The 15799-nt window shown below is 43.4% G+C and overlaps 1 protein-coding gene across 9 annotated transcripts in view; it reads left to right on the forward strand.

Annotated features, from left to right (window-relative positions):
• Positions 1–15799, forward strand: part of RALY (RALY heterogeneous nuclear ribonucleoprotein) — a 78144-nt gene that overhangs the window by 24826 nt on the left and 37519 nt on the right. For all 9 annotated transcript variants that reach the window (XM_070588051.1, XM_070588059.1, XM_070588045.1 and 6 more), the window contains exon 2: positions 7883–7957. The gene's annotated coding sequence lies outside the window, so the exon portion shown is untranslated. The remainder of the gene's footprint in view (positions 1–7882; positions 7958–15799) is intronic.

Genomic DNA, 15799 nt, shown 5'->3' on the forward strand with positions numbered 1-15799 from the left:
TACTGGAGTGGAACAAATCCTGGGGGTCAGGTTCAGCTGATCCTAGAGGTTCAGCAAGGCATGATGTCTCTAGGATGGGCAGTCTAGTTCAGTACAGGAAAACACTTGGCCCTGGGCATCCATGATACAGTAGAGGAAAAAGGGCCAGGTACTGATTGAAGCAATTTACATACTTTTCTTTCATTTATCTCATAATTCTGAGATAGGTGATATCCCTCTGTTACAGATGTGGGAACTTAGTTTTACAGGATCATTCAGTAGACAGTAACTGACTCATTGAGGATACAGGGAAACAACTAACTATTCCCTGTTCCCAAGTAGGGGAGAATGGTAAAAGACACAGACGAGTAATCAGAGTGAGCAAAGTTCTAAGAGGATACATGAGAGAGTTAAGTAACACTGCTTAAGGATACAGTGTAGGCAGCAGAGCCAAGGCTCAAATCCAGGTCAGTCTACACGCTGTTTCTACTATACCATGCTGCCTTCTCTGCAGAAGGGTGGGCAGAGTGGCAAACTCAAGTGCAAGTCCAGGCTGGCAGGCAGTCTCTGGAGAATGGCCACTGGTGGGGAGGCCTGGCCTTGGGTTCAGACCTGGGGCTTTAGTCCTTAGAGGGCCTGAGGTGTCAGGCCGGTGACTAAGGCAGGGGCTCTCATGTGGACCTGGGCCCATTTATAAAATAGAGCACATGATTTTTTGCCCTCTAGAACACGAAGCCTGGTGTTCAGCACTGGCAGTATGTTGGAATACCACAAGGAGCCCCACAGTCAACTCTGTGGTACACAACAGGGAGGAAGGGTTGATATCCAGGCCCTGTGGGTAGGGGATGGGAATTAGGGCTAAGGCTATTTTAAATATCTCCTGCCTGGAGTCAGAATTAGTTTGAGGACTGGATTTGAGTTGCTGAATCCCACCTGAAATGATAGAGCTAGGACAGACAGAGGGAAGAGATTTTAGAGGCTGACAGGAGCCAGTCTTCAGGTTAAAAAAATATGCCATATTAGATTCTACAAATTATTCCGTCTTAAAAACTTAACCATTTTATGCTCAGCACAGCCTTTGCAAATGCTGGCTTCTTTTTCCAGAGATTGTCTTCTTTTAGGCGGGCAGGCTGTGGCTAGCTCTGAGCCCTAGGATCTTTCAGTTCTGCTGCTTCACCTTGAGTCCTCTCCTCTGAAGCCCCCGATAGTGCTAGATTCAATTTCTTCATCTTTGAAATGCAGGGATTGGACTAGCAGACTGATGTTGTAGTATCCTTTACTCAGGAGCTCCTTTATCCACCAAACCTGATGTTCATTCTTAAGGCTGACTCCGGACCCTGCCCTTGGTATCTACAGTTCTCACATAACTGAGCTGAATTTAAAATCCACAGATTCTTTTTTTGCCTGAGCATCTAATTCTGATTTTAATTTTTGGGTAAAATTGGCATTCTCTCTCAGATCCTGGCCTTCCACCCCGGAACCGGAGTTCTTGGGCTGAGGCCGCATGTGCAGAGCATTGTCATTGCTTTTAAAATACCTATTCAAAAACCGATATGTGAACTTGAAACTTTAACAGTTCCAGGCTCCACATTTAGGACACCTCCAAAGTCATTCTGTACTGTAGGAAGTCTGGATGATGTGGGAAGTGCCCTGATTGGGTGTAAGGAGACTGCTGGCCCTGCCACTGACTTTCTTCTGTGACTTGGGACAGGTCCTCTTCCCCACTCTGGTTTTACCACTTCTTCAATAAAGTGATAGGGCCTCTTCCAGCTCTGGTCTAATCAGGGACAGAAAGCTGTCTTCTACACAGTTCAGTTGCAGAGCACTGTCTGGCCTAAGCTTTGGTGTGTTGGTTACAGATTACAAAGCCTTAGATTCTTGCTTCCTACTTAGGAAAGGGAAGGGGAACCATCCAACTGTCTCATTAGCATGGAGAAAAGAAAACAATAATTACTTGTGCCTCCCTTGATGTTTCCTGTGGGCTTGGTTCTTCTAGGGAAGGAGGAGGGGAAAACGAGACAGCTTCAGCTGAGAAAAGAGAAATGCTGTTGGCTGCCCAGAAAATGCAGAGGCAAGAATAATTGTCTTGCATGTCTGTTGTATTCTCTGGACATTCCTACAGGCAGCCTAGAGACTTCTTGGATTGAGTTTCATCATTTATGGCATGTATAATGTTCTCATACATGGACATGGATTGCGCTCAAAAACCCTAATGTTACCTATCATTAAGAAACCAGCTGCCCTCCACGGCCTCCTTTTGCGACATACTGGGCATCCTGACACCTGTCTTTGTTGGGGAGTAGAGGAGGGTTTTACTGAGCCATTTTGTGACTATTTTTATTATTTTGTGAGGTCATCTGTGGAACCCCTACGGCAACACAGCCAGTTAGTTTATTATGCCAGGGCCTAGGCAGCCAAACAGTAGAGCAGGTCACAAGAGTCAAGGTCAGATATCCTTGTGAGAAGGAAGAATCTGGTAGAACTGCAAGACTGTGGGGTTTGGCCAAGGCTGGGAAAAGCAGGCCTCACAAGGATTGAGGCAATTAGAGTTTTCAGGCCAAGAGGTTAGAGGGCAGCTGGAACAGAACTAACAGATAGATTGGCAAGTGTGGCTCATGGAACCAGGGCTGTTTGCTCTGTGGCCAATCTTGTACTCCCTGCTGGATGTGGGCAGTTGTGCTGTGTACCCTCGAGTGCTGGTTGTAGCAGAAGTGGGTCTGAGGCCACCTGCAGGTAAGCTCTGCCTGATTGATCCTGGAGCTCCTGTGCTATGATTATCCTCTGTGGCTGCTCACTTTCTTTGGTTGCCACCCTGGAGGCCTAGAGAACCCAGTTTCCATTTTTCTTCCCCTCTCCCGAGGAAGATAGCACTTGAGTAATACCTCTTTCAGTCAGTCTTCCTGCAGGCCCTGGAGATTGCTCTAAACAGCAAGGATTCTGTAGGGACGTGCTATTTTTAAAAAATTTGTTTTACAAATGTAGGAGATAATTTCTTCTGTCAAAATCTCTCCTTAGTCCCCTGAAGCCCTCCCTTTCTCTTGTCCCAGGCCTTTTGCTTGGCTCCACCCTACCAAAAGCCTTTGACTTTTTCCAGGCCCCATTTCTTCCCCAAATTTTCTCTTAATTCACTTCCTGGCTCTTTCCCCCTAGTTGCCAGCTGTAAATTCCCAGTTTCTATATACTCCTGTGCAACCATTTCCCTGTTATAATTACTACTATTTTTGATGAGGAAGATTAGCCCTGAGCTATCATCTGCCACCAGTCCTCTTTTTGCTGAGGAAGATTGGCCCTGAGCTAACATTTGTGCCCATCTTCCTCTGTTTTATATGTGGGATGCCTGCCACAGCATGGCTTGATAAGCAATGTGTAGGTCTGTGCCCGGGATCCAAACCTGCAAACCCTGGGCCACTGAAGCAGAGCTTGTGAAGTTAACCACTACACCACTGGGTCGGCCCTTCCCTATTATTTTTTTGATGGAATGCTCCAAAATAATAGCCTGGCCCAGGAGAAGGCGTACTTCTTTTCAGACTAACTTGCAGTCATCTGGGCCACAGTAAAGTCCTTCCCAGAAATAGGGACAGTGTACACACCCAGGGCATTGTACATGCTCATTCTTGTGAAGGTGTACCCAGTATAAGGTGTTTTGATCAGGTATTTGAATTCAGCCCATGTACCTCTTATGGCTTCTTGCCTGTTTGTTACAGTCGTAGAACATCTTGTCCTTTAGGGTGTGTTATCCAGTTTGACAAAAGGCCCTGTCTCCTCTCTTAACTGCAACAATGGGCCGAGAGCCCCTTGTTAGGGCCTGGTGAGTCAAGTCTACAACTCTGGAACTTGTTGGTGCACTTGCATTCCACCCCTGCCCATCTTTTCCCCAGGCATGCAAAACCAACAGTTGCTTCCTTAAGTGTAAAATGGGAGAATTTGGTTCATTTCCTAAAAGTTGATTATTGGTGCCTGCTTTAATATGCGGGACGCTCCTTATTTTTGAACACGAGAAAGTGCAAGGTATATAGTAGAAAGAACACAGTCAGACCAGGGTTCCGGTAAGTTCAGTTTCCCAACTGTATGGTTTTAGACAAGTTGCTTTGCTTCTCTGAGGCTCAGTTTCCTGTTGTAAGATGGGGATAATTCTATTGACTTCAAAAGGTTTTTAGGAATAAATGAGAATAATTAAGGCTTTGGGCATCGGGAATGATACATAAAAATGCAAACGTACATGTCTTTCCTTTCTTTTAGGCCTTTTTATTGCTTCCGATTCATCCTTGTGTGGTATTTAAATGGAACAATAATACCACCTATCATTGAGTCACTTATGCAAGGTCCCAAGCTCTAAGGGCTTTCCCATGCTGTCTCATTTATTTCTCCCAAGAACACATTTATGAAGCGGGAACCTTTTTTAAACAAATGTGGAAAACTGAGGCACAAGCTCATGAAGCCAGTAAGAGACAGAGCTGGGATTCAGACCGAGGTTTCTGATTCTAGAGCCTGCGTGTTAACTAATGATCACTAAATTGGTCATTATTACTTTCTTTTTCTTTTCCTGAGCAATATGTGACTTATAGTGGTTCTTATTTTCTCTCTACTTGGACTTGTTGGGATTTGTGTGAATGTAGTTCTTGAGCTTTTTTAGTCTCGGTTGTTGCCTGACTGTCTTTTGATGGAGGTACAGACAGTGACATTGTTAGCCACAGCTCTTCCTAATTCTTTCATTTAGAGCAGATCCCTTCAACTGAAAGGTGGTACAGCCCTCTTTTTTTTTTTTTTTTTTCTTTAGAGACCCTCCCCTCATTCCTTCTTTACTGTTCATGTCAAACCAACTAGATTCAAGCAGTTAAACTTCTTGTCAATCTTGTTTGATTCATCAGAAGATCCTTCAGAAGAGCAGATGCTGTCACTCTCAATTTATAGATATGGAAACTAAGGTCCAGGAAAGTAAAATGACTTGTCCCAGGTCATATGGTGAATTAGAGGTAGAACTGGAACTAGCCTTTAGGTTTTCTGACTCTCAGCCCAGTGCTCTCTACTAATTTAGTAAGAAGGAAAGATATATGTGTATAATATGCAGGGTTAACAGCATAACACCTAGCCCAGTGCCTGGTGCGTAGTAGCCCATGTCTTTCTGTTACCCTGCATTAAGGCATGGCTTAAGTCCTGCTCCTTCCGTGAAGCTTCTGAGGCCACCTCTGGTCAGACTGATTTCTTTCTCCACTTTTACAATACATAGCACTCTTTGAACTGTTAGAGGCTGCCTAATATTGTTAGTAGTCCTTTGCAGGAAATTGACAGAGTCCCACTCTGGGCTGCAAGAAGTCTAAGGTTAAGGACTGTTCTCATTCATCCCTGCATCCTCTATAACCCCTAGCCCAGAGCTGTGACCATGACCAGCTAGGCTCAGGAAATACTTTTTGATTGATTGCATAGAAGGCTTGTATATATACGCAGTGTTTTCCAGCTGACAGAACTGTTAAAGAACTGCCTGGGAGTCTCCCATCCTAACTCTTCCCCTTTCCTTTCCTATCACATTTTTTTCACAAAATGCCTATATTGTAGGCAGGATGGGAATTATATCCCCATTTCGTAGCCGAGGAGTCCGAGGCTCAGATAGCATCCAGATCTCTTGTTAGGAGATAGATCCAGAGTAAGATAAGAGTAGCAGGAATGAGAACACAAATCTTAGCTGACTAGGTCTCCATTCTCCGGAAGCAGTAGGAATCTTTAAAAGAAGGAACAGGAGAACTGTAGTTTTGAAACCTTAGTTGATGGTGAGGGCAGAGCTGGATATAGTCACTGCCAGAGATGTTTCAGGAACATGACAGAGAGGGTGGTGAGAAAGGGTTTGGGATGACTTCATCAATTTGCTAGCCTTTGAAGATTAGGAAGAATTTGAATCTGTACAAACGAAGACCAGGCAGTCCAGATCAGACAACAGCTTAGACAAAACTGTGGGAATACTGGAAAACCCACAGTAGAGGTAAGGCAGGCAGATCATGGCATACCTAGAGAGGGAGGCTGAGGTGACTGGGAACCATGGCAGTTTTTTGAGCAGGGGAGTGGCATTAGGAACATTAGTCTAGCAGTGTGGGCCAGGTGATTGGAGCAGGCTGGGCTGGGGGAGACTCATGAAAGAGAGACTAGGGAAGAGGCTACTATAACGATCTGTTCTTGTCAATAAATTTTAAGAAATATTCCAACAGTGCAGGCAAGAGATCCTGAACCAAGAGGAAGTTGACACAGTAGGCAATAAGGAATGGTTTGGATGTAGAAACTTGTCAATTGTGGAAATGAGGGAAGTGGGGGTTAGAAAGCATGAACATTTGGAGTCTAAATACTTGTGAGAATAGTTATACTATTTACTGAACCATGTAGGCTAGGAAATAGGAGATGAGTTCAGTTTGTTGACATGTTGAATGTGAGGGTGCTGATAGTCCATTTCCCTTACCACTCACCCCCTAGTGCCTCTGCCTTTTTCCTTTGACCTGGGCCTGTAGAGATCCTTCAGTTCCATGTGTTTGCTGCTTTGTTCCAGGCCTGGTGGCCTCCCCACCCCCTGCCCCATCTCTCCACCAGTGTCTTAGAGCAACTGTCATTGTGTCTCTCAAATAAGATGTGCATGTAAGGTGCTTAGCCCCGGTACCTAGTCTATTTTCAAGTGTTCATTGAATGTTAGTGGCTATTTAAATGGCTATTGTTGTGGTTACCATCATAGCTTTGTCATCACAGTAGCTAGAGATTAGAGAAGCCTCTGGAACTACTTGGCTCAGGAGTCTTTCAACTGGTATTCAGTAAAAAGGCTGGACTACAAGTAGGTGGAGAGGATCTCAGGCTTGGGACTCTCAGCCATGTCAGCTAGGACTAGAGAACGTGTTTCTGGTCTTTTTTCTTCTGTTTTTGAGAAGTAGTATAGTGTGTGGTTAAGAGGGCAAGTCCTCGAGGTTGGACTCCCTGGGTTCAAGTTCTAGCTCTACCATCTATTAGCTATGTGACTTGTGCAAATTTACTTAACTTCTGTGCCTCAGTTTCCTCACTAGTAAAATGGGGAATACACCACCACACCAGTCCTTACAAGATTGTCATAAAGATTAAATGAGTTAATACAACTAAAGGGTTTGCAACTGCCTGGCATGTACTATTATTCTCCTTGCCCCAGAGACACCTTTATCCCACATTGCAGATAATAAATAGGAGTTTCTCTGTTGTTCAGCCATCCTCACCCAACAGAGGAGGGGGTGAGGGGAGAAACCTGAAACCAATCTCAGAGTGTTTGAAAGTTTGTTGCACTTGGGTTTCAGGTTATCTAAGCCTAGAGGAACTTGACCCAGGAGTGAGACAGAGTTAGAGTTGTCCAGAAGACCCTAGTTCTGTTCCCAGTTCTGCCACTGACTTCCTTTGATCTTGGGCAAGTCACCTAACCTCTGAAGCTCAGTTTTCTCATTTGTAAAATAGAGAGTATAATTAATTCTTCCACATGTATCTAGCATCTCATTCTTCCAGTACTACATTCTAGGTATATTGACTTTCTTGTTCCTTAAGCATAACAAGCTTATTTTGCCTAAGGCCTTTGTACTTGCTATTCTCCCTCTCTGAAACACTCTTCCCTCAGATCTTTTCAGATCTTACCCTTCACTTCATTCAGGTCTTTGTCCAGTAGTCACCCCTTGGAGAAGCTGTCCCTGACCATTTTATCTAAAATAGACCTCATTCTCACTCCTTGTCATTCTTTCTTCCCTTACTCTGCTTTATTTTTCTTTATAGCACTTAGCATGACGTGAAGTTATATATTTAATCATTAACTTGTCTTTTGCTAGGATGCAGGCATGTGAAGGCAGGAACTTTAAATGCCTGCACTGACCTAAGTTTGTGCCTGTTTTGAGCAGAACCCTGACTTCTCTCTCTCTTATAGGTGAGCCCTGTTCCCAGAGGTGCTGACCCTGTAACCCAAAGAGGAAATCGCTGGCTGAGCTCAGCCTCGGTACTGGTGAGTAAGGGTGCCTGGGCAAACTCAGACCAAGATACAGGGTAACTAGTTGGGGGCATATTTTTGCCCTTAGTATAGATAACTTACAAGTGATTGCTCTCCTACTCCATGTCTAAGATTGGCATAGGCAGCCTCCTGTACTGGGAAGAGATGGTCTGGGATCATTCGCCATGAATAAGGCAAAGCAGGTTTACTTAAGTTCCTTCTGGCTTCTGCCAGCTGCTTTCTGCTGGGGAGTATCCTGGGCCTGGCAGCTAAATCCATCCTCCCACAAGCTCTCTTAAAATGACCTCATAGCCCTTAGAGACTTTCTTGATTTCTTGACTGGAAGGAGATTCTTGACTGTGACCTACCAAGCCCATAGGTTAGCTTTAGAAAATCCTATAGTTTCAGCTGTCCTGCAGAATGTAATTGTGAACGGTGGTGAGGTTGGAATGATAGAGTAATGCTGTGTGAAGGGGAAGTCAGGAGAAGCTTAGAGGGAAGACCACAGATGGTGAGACAGGAAGGGAAGTCAACACATTAAGAACCAATTATGTTGTGGATCTCATCTAGACAAAACCCCATTTTATAGATGAGGGAATTGAAGCTCAGGAAGCTGAAATAATTTGCCCAGGGTTCACACCTAGGAATCCATAAAGCTGATGCCAGAACCCAGGTCAGTCTAACTGTAAATACCAGTTTTCTTCCTGACTTGGCAGGCTTTCCTTAGACTGCTAATCTCCCTCGGATCCAGATTTTTCTTACAAAGTTTATGAAGACAGACCTCCTTAGGGATTCAGGAAGGAGGTCCACTTATTTGAGGGACCCAGCAGGGCAGGCAGGAGTTGTGCGTCCCTTCTGAGCAATGGCATTTCTAGTGAGAGGGCCAAGAGGCTGAAAGATAGGAAGAACCTTCAAGCAGGCAGAGACCCAGGCTAAATAAGACTGGAAGGGGAAGAAAACATCTGTAATGTGTGGGATGCCATAAACACTTTGGCCAGCAAAGATAGGGACCTGGAGAGCTGGATTGGAGTTGGGAAACCTGGATTTTTATTTTCTTTCGACATTTGCCCTTGGATAATCTCCATTTACCTATTTGTAAGATTGGAGTGCCTCCCTCCACCGTCAGTGTCTGTTATGTGTACACCAATCGTGGAGGATGTTGTAGAGAATCAAATGAGAAATGCAAGTTGGAAAGCTTTGTAAATTGTAAAGCAGCATGACCAAAATGAGGGAAAGTGAGAAGGAAGCATTATAAGTATCCCTGGCATCTCAGTCCCTGACCTGTATGCCAGCCCCCTCCCCAAAGGTGTAAAAGGGAGGATTTTTTTCGTGAAATTTGCACTAAATCTTTTCCCATGCCCTCTCCTTCTTCTGCAGGCCCTACCCGATGCTCAAGCTTTCCACAAGGGAAAGAATTCCAGGGCACAGAGACAAAGCTAGGCAGCATTGGCAGCTATAATTTACAGCATGTGGGCTGCAGAGTGCAGGTTTAAATGCACTCACACAGCCTGATTCCAAGGCCACTGCCAGCACAGATATTAAAGCAGTTTTCAAGAGCCCATCCCCAGCATGTGTCTGCACTCACTGATTAGCACCACTGAGGTGTTGCTTTGTTCCCTACTGTCATCTCAGAAGAGGAAGGCTATTCTTGTTTTGGCCCTAGGTTCCCTGCTCACCCCCAACCCTACTCTTCAACTGTGAGTGAAAAAGGCACTTATGCTGTAGCCTCATATCTTATCAGAGGCCATGGTCATTCCAGTTTTCCCACCATCTCTCTCTTGCCGTCGGCCAGTGAAATCGGTCATTCTCTTCACAGTTTGTAACAATAGACATTCTGTTCTTCCCTCTTTCTGCCTGAGAATGCACACAGGAGTCTGTCCCCCAACCGGTGCTCTTGGAATTCACACTCGTCAACCTTCCCTCTTTTCTGAATCTCCAGGATCTTGCTGCCACCTCTTTTTGTCTGGTTATTCTAAAGTTCTGTAGCTTCTGGCCTTTCCACGGCCTCGGTGCTAAGCTTGGGTCTTGTTCTTGTAACAAGTGCTCTGTGAAGAAGTTCAACTATTGACTATTTTAAAATATGAATGATTCCATGTAAGAAAGTGCATAATATAGGGATGTCCGTATAGTAGCTTATTTATCTAACATCCTCAATTTTCCAGAGCCCAACTAAAAAGCAAGAAAGAAGCAAAGCATTGTCATTCTTAAGCCCTTACACAGCACTAATTTATTGCTGTTTTTACATGTTGTTATAACAATTTAGCAATCTGATTTCTAAACATCAGTCAGATTTATAGCAGCATATAAGAAAGGGGGAGGAGCTGCTATATTAACAGCAGCTAGAGCTGAAAGCTAGTAGTAAGGGAGGGGTGAAAGAAGAATGATAAGAAAGAAGTTAAAATGAGTATGGAGGCCATTTAATTTAGGGGCACTAACCCTACAGAAATCTATGTGCTTTAGTAAGGTGGCGCTAGGTAATTTTTAAGCTAGTTCTAGGTTCCTCTTGAAGGCTAGATTTATCAGAAAATGTTAAATTAATTATTTGTGGTGTCTGTTATCAGGTGCTATACTCAATGCTCTACATAAATCGATCTCATTTTCATAGCAGCTTGGGAGGTAGGTGGTAGTCTCATATGAATTACTGAGATTTGGAGAGGGACACACAAGCAGTAATTGGAAGAGCCAAGCTTAGAACCCTGAAGAGTCTGGCTCCAGAGAACTGAGTTTTTTCTATTATCCTACATTGGCTCTTTCCCTTTCACCTAAAATCTTGGTGCTTCTCAGCCTCTTGGGCCACTGGTTCCCCCCCCCTCCTTTTGTTGATTCTCCTGTACAAAAATTTTCTTTTTAAATATTCATTGATGTAGTATTTATTGCGTGTTCACTATGTGCTAGGCACAGTTTTAAGTGTTTGAAATGTAGCAGTGAAGAAAATAGTTTTCTCTCTGTAATTTAAATTCTAGTGGAGGAAAACAGGTAAACAAATGTATACATATGAAGAAAAATAAAGCAAGGCAAGGGAATAGGGAGGGAATTGCATGATGAAAGAAGGCCTCTGTGAGAAAATAAAATCTGTGCAGAAATATGCAGGAACTGAAGTAGTGAGCTGTGTGTATATCTTGGAGAATAACATTCCAGGCATAGAGTTCAGCAAGTTCAGAGGCCCTGAAACAGGAGGATGCTTATTGTGTTTGAGGCACAGGAGGAGGCCAGTGTGGCTAGAGATGAAGTGAGCAAGAGGGAGAGTAGAGTATGGAGAGGAAATCACAATGGTAGACAGGGACCCAGATCATTTAGGGCTTTATTTTGAGTGGAATAGGAAGCCACTGGAGAGTTTTGAGTAGAGGAATGACATAATCTGACATCCATTAAAAAAAAAGTCCCTCTGCCTGATTGCACTGGCTAGGATCTCCAGTACGTTGTTGAATAGAATTGGTGAGAGCAGATACTCTTACCTTGTTCCTAGTTTTAGGTTGAAAGTGTTCAGTCTTTCACCATTAAGTACAGCGTTAGCCGTAGGGTTTTTGTAGATAACTTTTATCAGGCTAAGTTCCCTTCTGTTCCTAGTTTAGTGAGCAGTTTTATTATGGATGGATGTTGGATTTTGTTTATTGTGTGGTTTTTGTCCTTTATTCTACTAAGGCAGCAGTACATTAATTGATTTTTGGGTGTTAATCCAAGCTTGTGTTTCTAGAATAAATCCCACTTGGTCACAGTGTATATCCTTTTTATATGGTGTTGGATTTGGTTTGCTAATAGTTTGTTGAAGATTTTTGTGTCTGTATTCATGAGGGATATTGGTTGGCAGTTTTCTTTTCTTGTGATGTCTTTGTTTGGTTTTGGTATCAGGATAATACTGGCCTCATAGAATGGATTGGAGAGTGTTCCCGCCTCCTCTTCCACTTGAAGCCGTGTGGGCCTGGGCTTCTCTGTTGAAGACTTTTTATTACTAATTCACTGTGTCTATTTTTCTTTGTTATAGGTCTACTCAGATTTTCTACTACTTTTTGAGTTACTTCTGATAATTTTTGTTTATGTTGTCTAACTTCTTCGCTTAAAGTTGTCCATAGTACGTACTTATAATCCTTTTAACTTCTGTAAGGTCAGTAGTGATATACCCTTTTTTATTCCTGGTTTTGGCAATTTGTATCTTCTCTCTTTTCTTCATGGTTGGTTCTAAGGATGTTGACTCTGGCAGAGAGGCAGGGTCCTGAGCCTAAGAATAAAGCCAAGAGATCAAAAATCCAAGATGGAAAACAGTAATAGATTAGGAAACCAAGGTCCATAAATTTTGTTGATCTTTTCAAAGAATCAACTTTTGGTTTCATCGTTTTTCCTAGTCCATTGATTTCTTACTTTAATCTTATCTTCTAACTTAAACTTGCTTTGAGTTTAGTTTGCTCTTCTTTTTCTAGTCTCTTAAGGCTAAGGTCATTTTTTTAAGGCACTGTGCAGCCCATACAAAACTCTTCTTCAGGCTTGACTGACCTGTGGGATGTCAGTTTGCTCCTGATGTAGTGGCCTCTGGAGAAGTATCTGGAGCCTCAGAGAGGACCTAACTCAGAAACAATGGGAGAGACAAGTGGTCTGCAATGTAATGCGTTACTAGCATGAAGAGGGGATTGGGCTAGACCTGTGGCGCTGAGTAGCCTGGATCCTGCCTGTCCTAAGTCGCCAGTGGGCAGGCGTGTGCTTCATGTGGGAGTTGAGGGAGGTGGCAGCAGGAAGTCAGGTAACACATGGAAAGCTGGAGCTCTCCAGGCTTCTGAGATTTTGCCAGAGCTGGAGGAGACAGCTGCCCACCTCACAGGCTTCAGAGCCTTCCAGATGGCTTTGGAGGCCAGTAGAATATCTCTGTTGCCTGTTCATGACTGAGATTCTAAGCAGAGATTTGTTTCCATTAAAGAAATAAGGCTTAAATGCAGATCTCATAGGTAACATTGAGGTTACCTCAATGAGCAATGCCTGGGCTTGCTAGGTACTTATTTGTAGCCTTTAGTTTCCTTATCTATAGACAAGGAATAACAGTTTCTACTCAGCCAACTTTGTGAGGCATGTTTCAAATCAGTGCTACATAAAACTATTAGATACTGTACGAATATAAGGGACTATTAATGTTAGTGATTATGGTGATAGGGACCTAGGACAGAGTCTGATAAGGTCCAGGATCAGTAGTAGTGCATCATCCTTCAAGTTGTGGAGATGAATGTCTGACCAAAGTGGACTTTGTAGCTTAGTAAGGCAGATGGTTCATTGTCTGCCAGTGTAATCATCTGATGACTCCTAGAGAATTCTATGGAGAAAATCTGAGGGAGGCCACCAGAGCAGCTCATATAAGAAGCAGCTGTCCCTGTTCTCTCCCCACCCAGGGATTTTGCCCACATTTTATTACTTTGGTTCCAGAAATAGTTGGCTTTCTTCAGGGTTGCTGTCACGGGAAAGCAGTAAGTTCCAGCTCACCTGGGGGGAAGGAGCAGTGTGCAAAAGGCTCTGAGTCCCTCCTTCCTTCCCCAGTTTTCATTAAAACTAAAGAGGATCTTTCTGTCTCTCTGAAGCAGCAGGCCAGACAGAAGAGGGACTGACAGGTCCTATAGGTCAGATCAGCTGGAGGGCAGTTCTAAGGATGTTGACTCTGGCAGAGAGGCAGGGTCCTGAGCCTAAGAATAAAGTCAAGAGATCAAAAATCCAAGATGGAAAACAGTAATAGATTAGGAAACCAAGGTGCATCGGCAACTATGGTGCTAGAATCCTGAAATGAGTAGAACATGAATAAAGGTGACTTATGATCCATTGGGGCAGATGCAGAAACAAAACAAAACAGAACTATCCTACAAAAGACCACATTAACACAAAAGCAGAAATTGCTTCTTTTGAATTGTCATTTTTTATAATCTGAGTCTCCACTCTCTGCCACTGCCCTCATTGCCCCGCCCCCCTCATCTCCCCAGTTAGCATAATCTGTCAAGAGTTACTGTAATAAGTGCTTAGGACAAGGGACGAAAGTTACCTATGGTATAACTGATGTTTGGGAAGGTTAATTAACTGCGTCTTTCCCACCATTCTGTATATTCTTAGAAACCTTAAGCCATATGATGCTGGAGAAACAGAGGAAACTCTAAAGCCAAAGGTTTGAATCCTTGCTCTGACATTTATTTCTATGTGGACTAACCTCTCTGAATTTTAGTTTTCTCATCTGCAAAATGGAAACAATAATGTCTGTATGGTTGTTGTGATGCTAATAGGAGATGATGAAAAAAATGCCTGGCCTGGATTGGTGTTCGTCCACCAGTGATTGAAATAAATTCTGATACCATGTGTTCAGTATTAGATTGTAGTAGAAGGTGAGTATTGTGACCCAGGCTCTTAACCCTATTGTACTAACTCAACCTTGGGAAAACGTTTAATGCCTGAGTTTCCTCAGCTCTAAAAAGAAGAAATGAGGTAGAAAGTGGATCTATAATTGCTGATAATTCTTCCAGTTCTGTGCCTCCAAAAGGCACATTGATCTGTAGTTCAAAGGCATCAAAGAGTCAAGAGGAAAAAAAAAAGTTAAGAGGAGGCCAAAGGAGAAGGCTTAGTAGCTTCAGTACTACTTAAGGCTGCAGCAGGGATAGTTACAAAGAAAGAGCCATTATCTACAATGAGAACATGTTGGAAGTGTCTGCTTGTTTGCTGCAGGGGCAGTGACCTACCTGTCTAACCCAGCATTTGGAAAAGAAATATCAAAGAGAAGATCAGAATGGCCTGGAAGGTTGGAGACTGAGTAGATAGCAAGTATGAGAGAGACCAGGAGGCATAGGACCCAGTTTGTGCTCTATTAGCCATTTTTTTGGTGTTTGCAGTCAAGCTGTTTCTCTCTCTGCAGCCTCCGTATCCCCATCTGTAAAATGAATTAGTCAGGTGATGTATTCTCCAAGGGCGTCTTCAGGGCTTTCTAAATTTCACTGTCCACTGTCTTCTGGCTCTCAAGTTGTGTTTGTATCCCAGCTTTTGTCCTAGATGTTGAGGATTTCATTTATATGAGAAGGCTTCTTAACTAGCCAGACTTTGTCTAGCCAAAGAGTATTTAGAATGCTCTTGAACCATAATTTCAGGCCACTAACAATCATAAATTTTCAAGTTCAGAAAGGCCTTGTTCCACCTGGTCCAACCCCATCATTTAACACTGAGAGATAATGCAGCAGGGTAGAAAGACTAAAGGCTTTGACAGCAGATCTTGAATTCAAATTCCTACCAGTACTAGCTTAATCTCTCTGAGCCATAATATCATCATGTGAAAATGAGGCTAGTGATAATAGAGTAGGCATATGCAGAATTATTGTTACTTGGAGGAGGAGAGGAAAAAACTGAAGCCTGAGAGATGAAGTCATGTGCTCAGGGTCGAGTTCAGACCAGAACTGAAGTGTCTTGTGTCTCATTCCAGGGTTTACTTCTCCTCTGGAGCCAAGGTCAGTTGTACCCATATGTATGTAATAGCAAAGATTAGTACTGAAAGCAGGTCAGCTTTCTTAACATCTCCGCCAAAAGCCTTCTTAATTCCCTGTGGCGTGTGTCAATAACACAGCCCGTACTTGTTTTAGAAACAAGCTCTTTATAAGCACTCCTGTTTGGTTTGCTTTGGCTGGTACAGGATCCAGATGCTCTTAGCATAGCACAACAGACTCTCCAAATCCGCCCATTCCCATTTTTGAGCCACTCGCAGCTCTGATCTGCTGGCTGAGGTTTGTCCCCAAGTCCTCCCTACCTGCCATGTGAATCACATTCCCTTGTCTTTTGCTATTTGTCCTTTTCTTCTTGGTGGAAGTAACATTTATTGAGTGCCTACTGTGTGGCAGGTATTGTGATAGGTACTTTAAA

The sequence above is a fragment of the Equus przewalskii genome, chromosome 21 (genome assembly GCF_037783145.1).
Source record: "Equus przewalskii isolate Varuska chromosome 21, EquPr2, whole genome shotgun sequence".
NCBI classification, from domain to species: domain Eukaryota; kingdom Metazoa; phylum Chordata; class Mammalia; order Perissodactyla; family Equidae; genus Equus; species Equus przewalskii.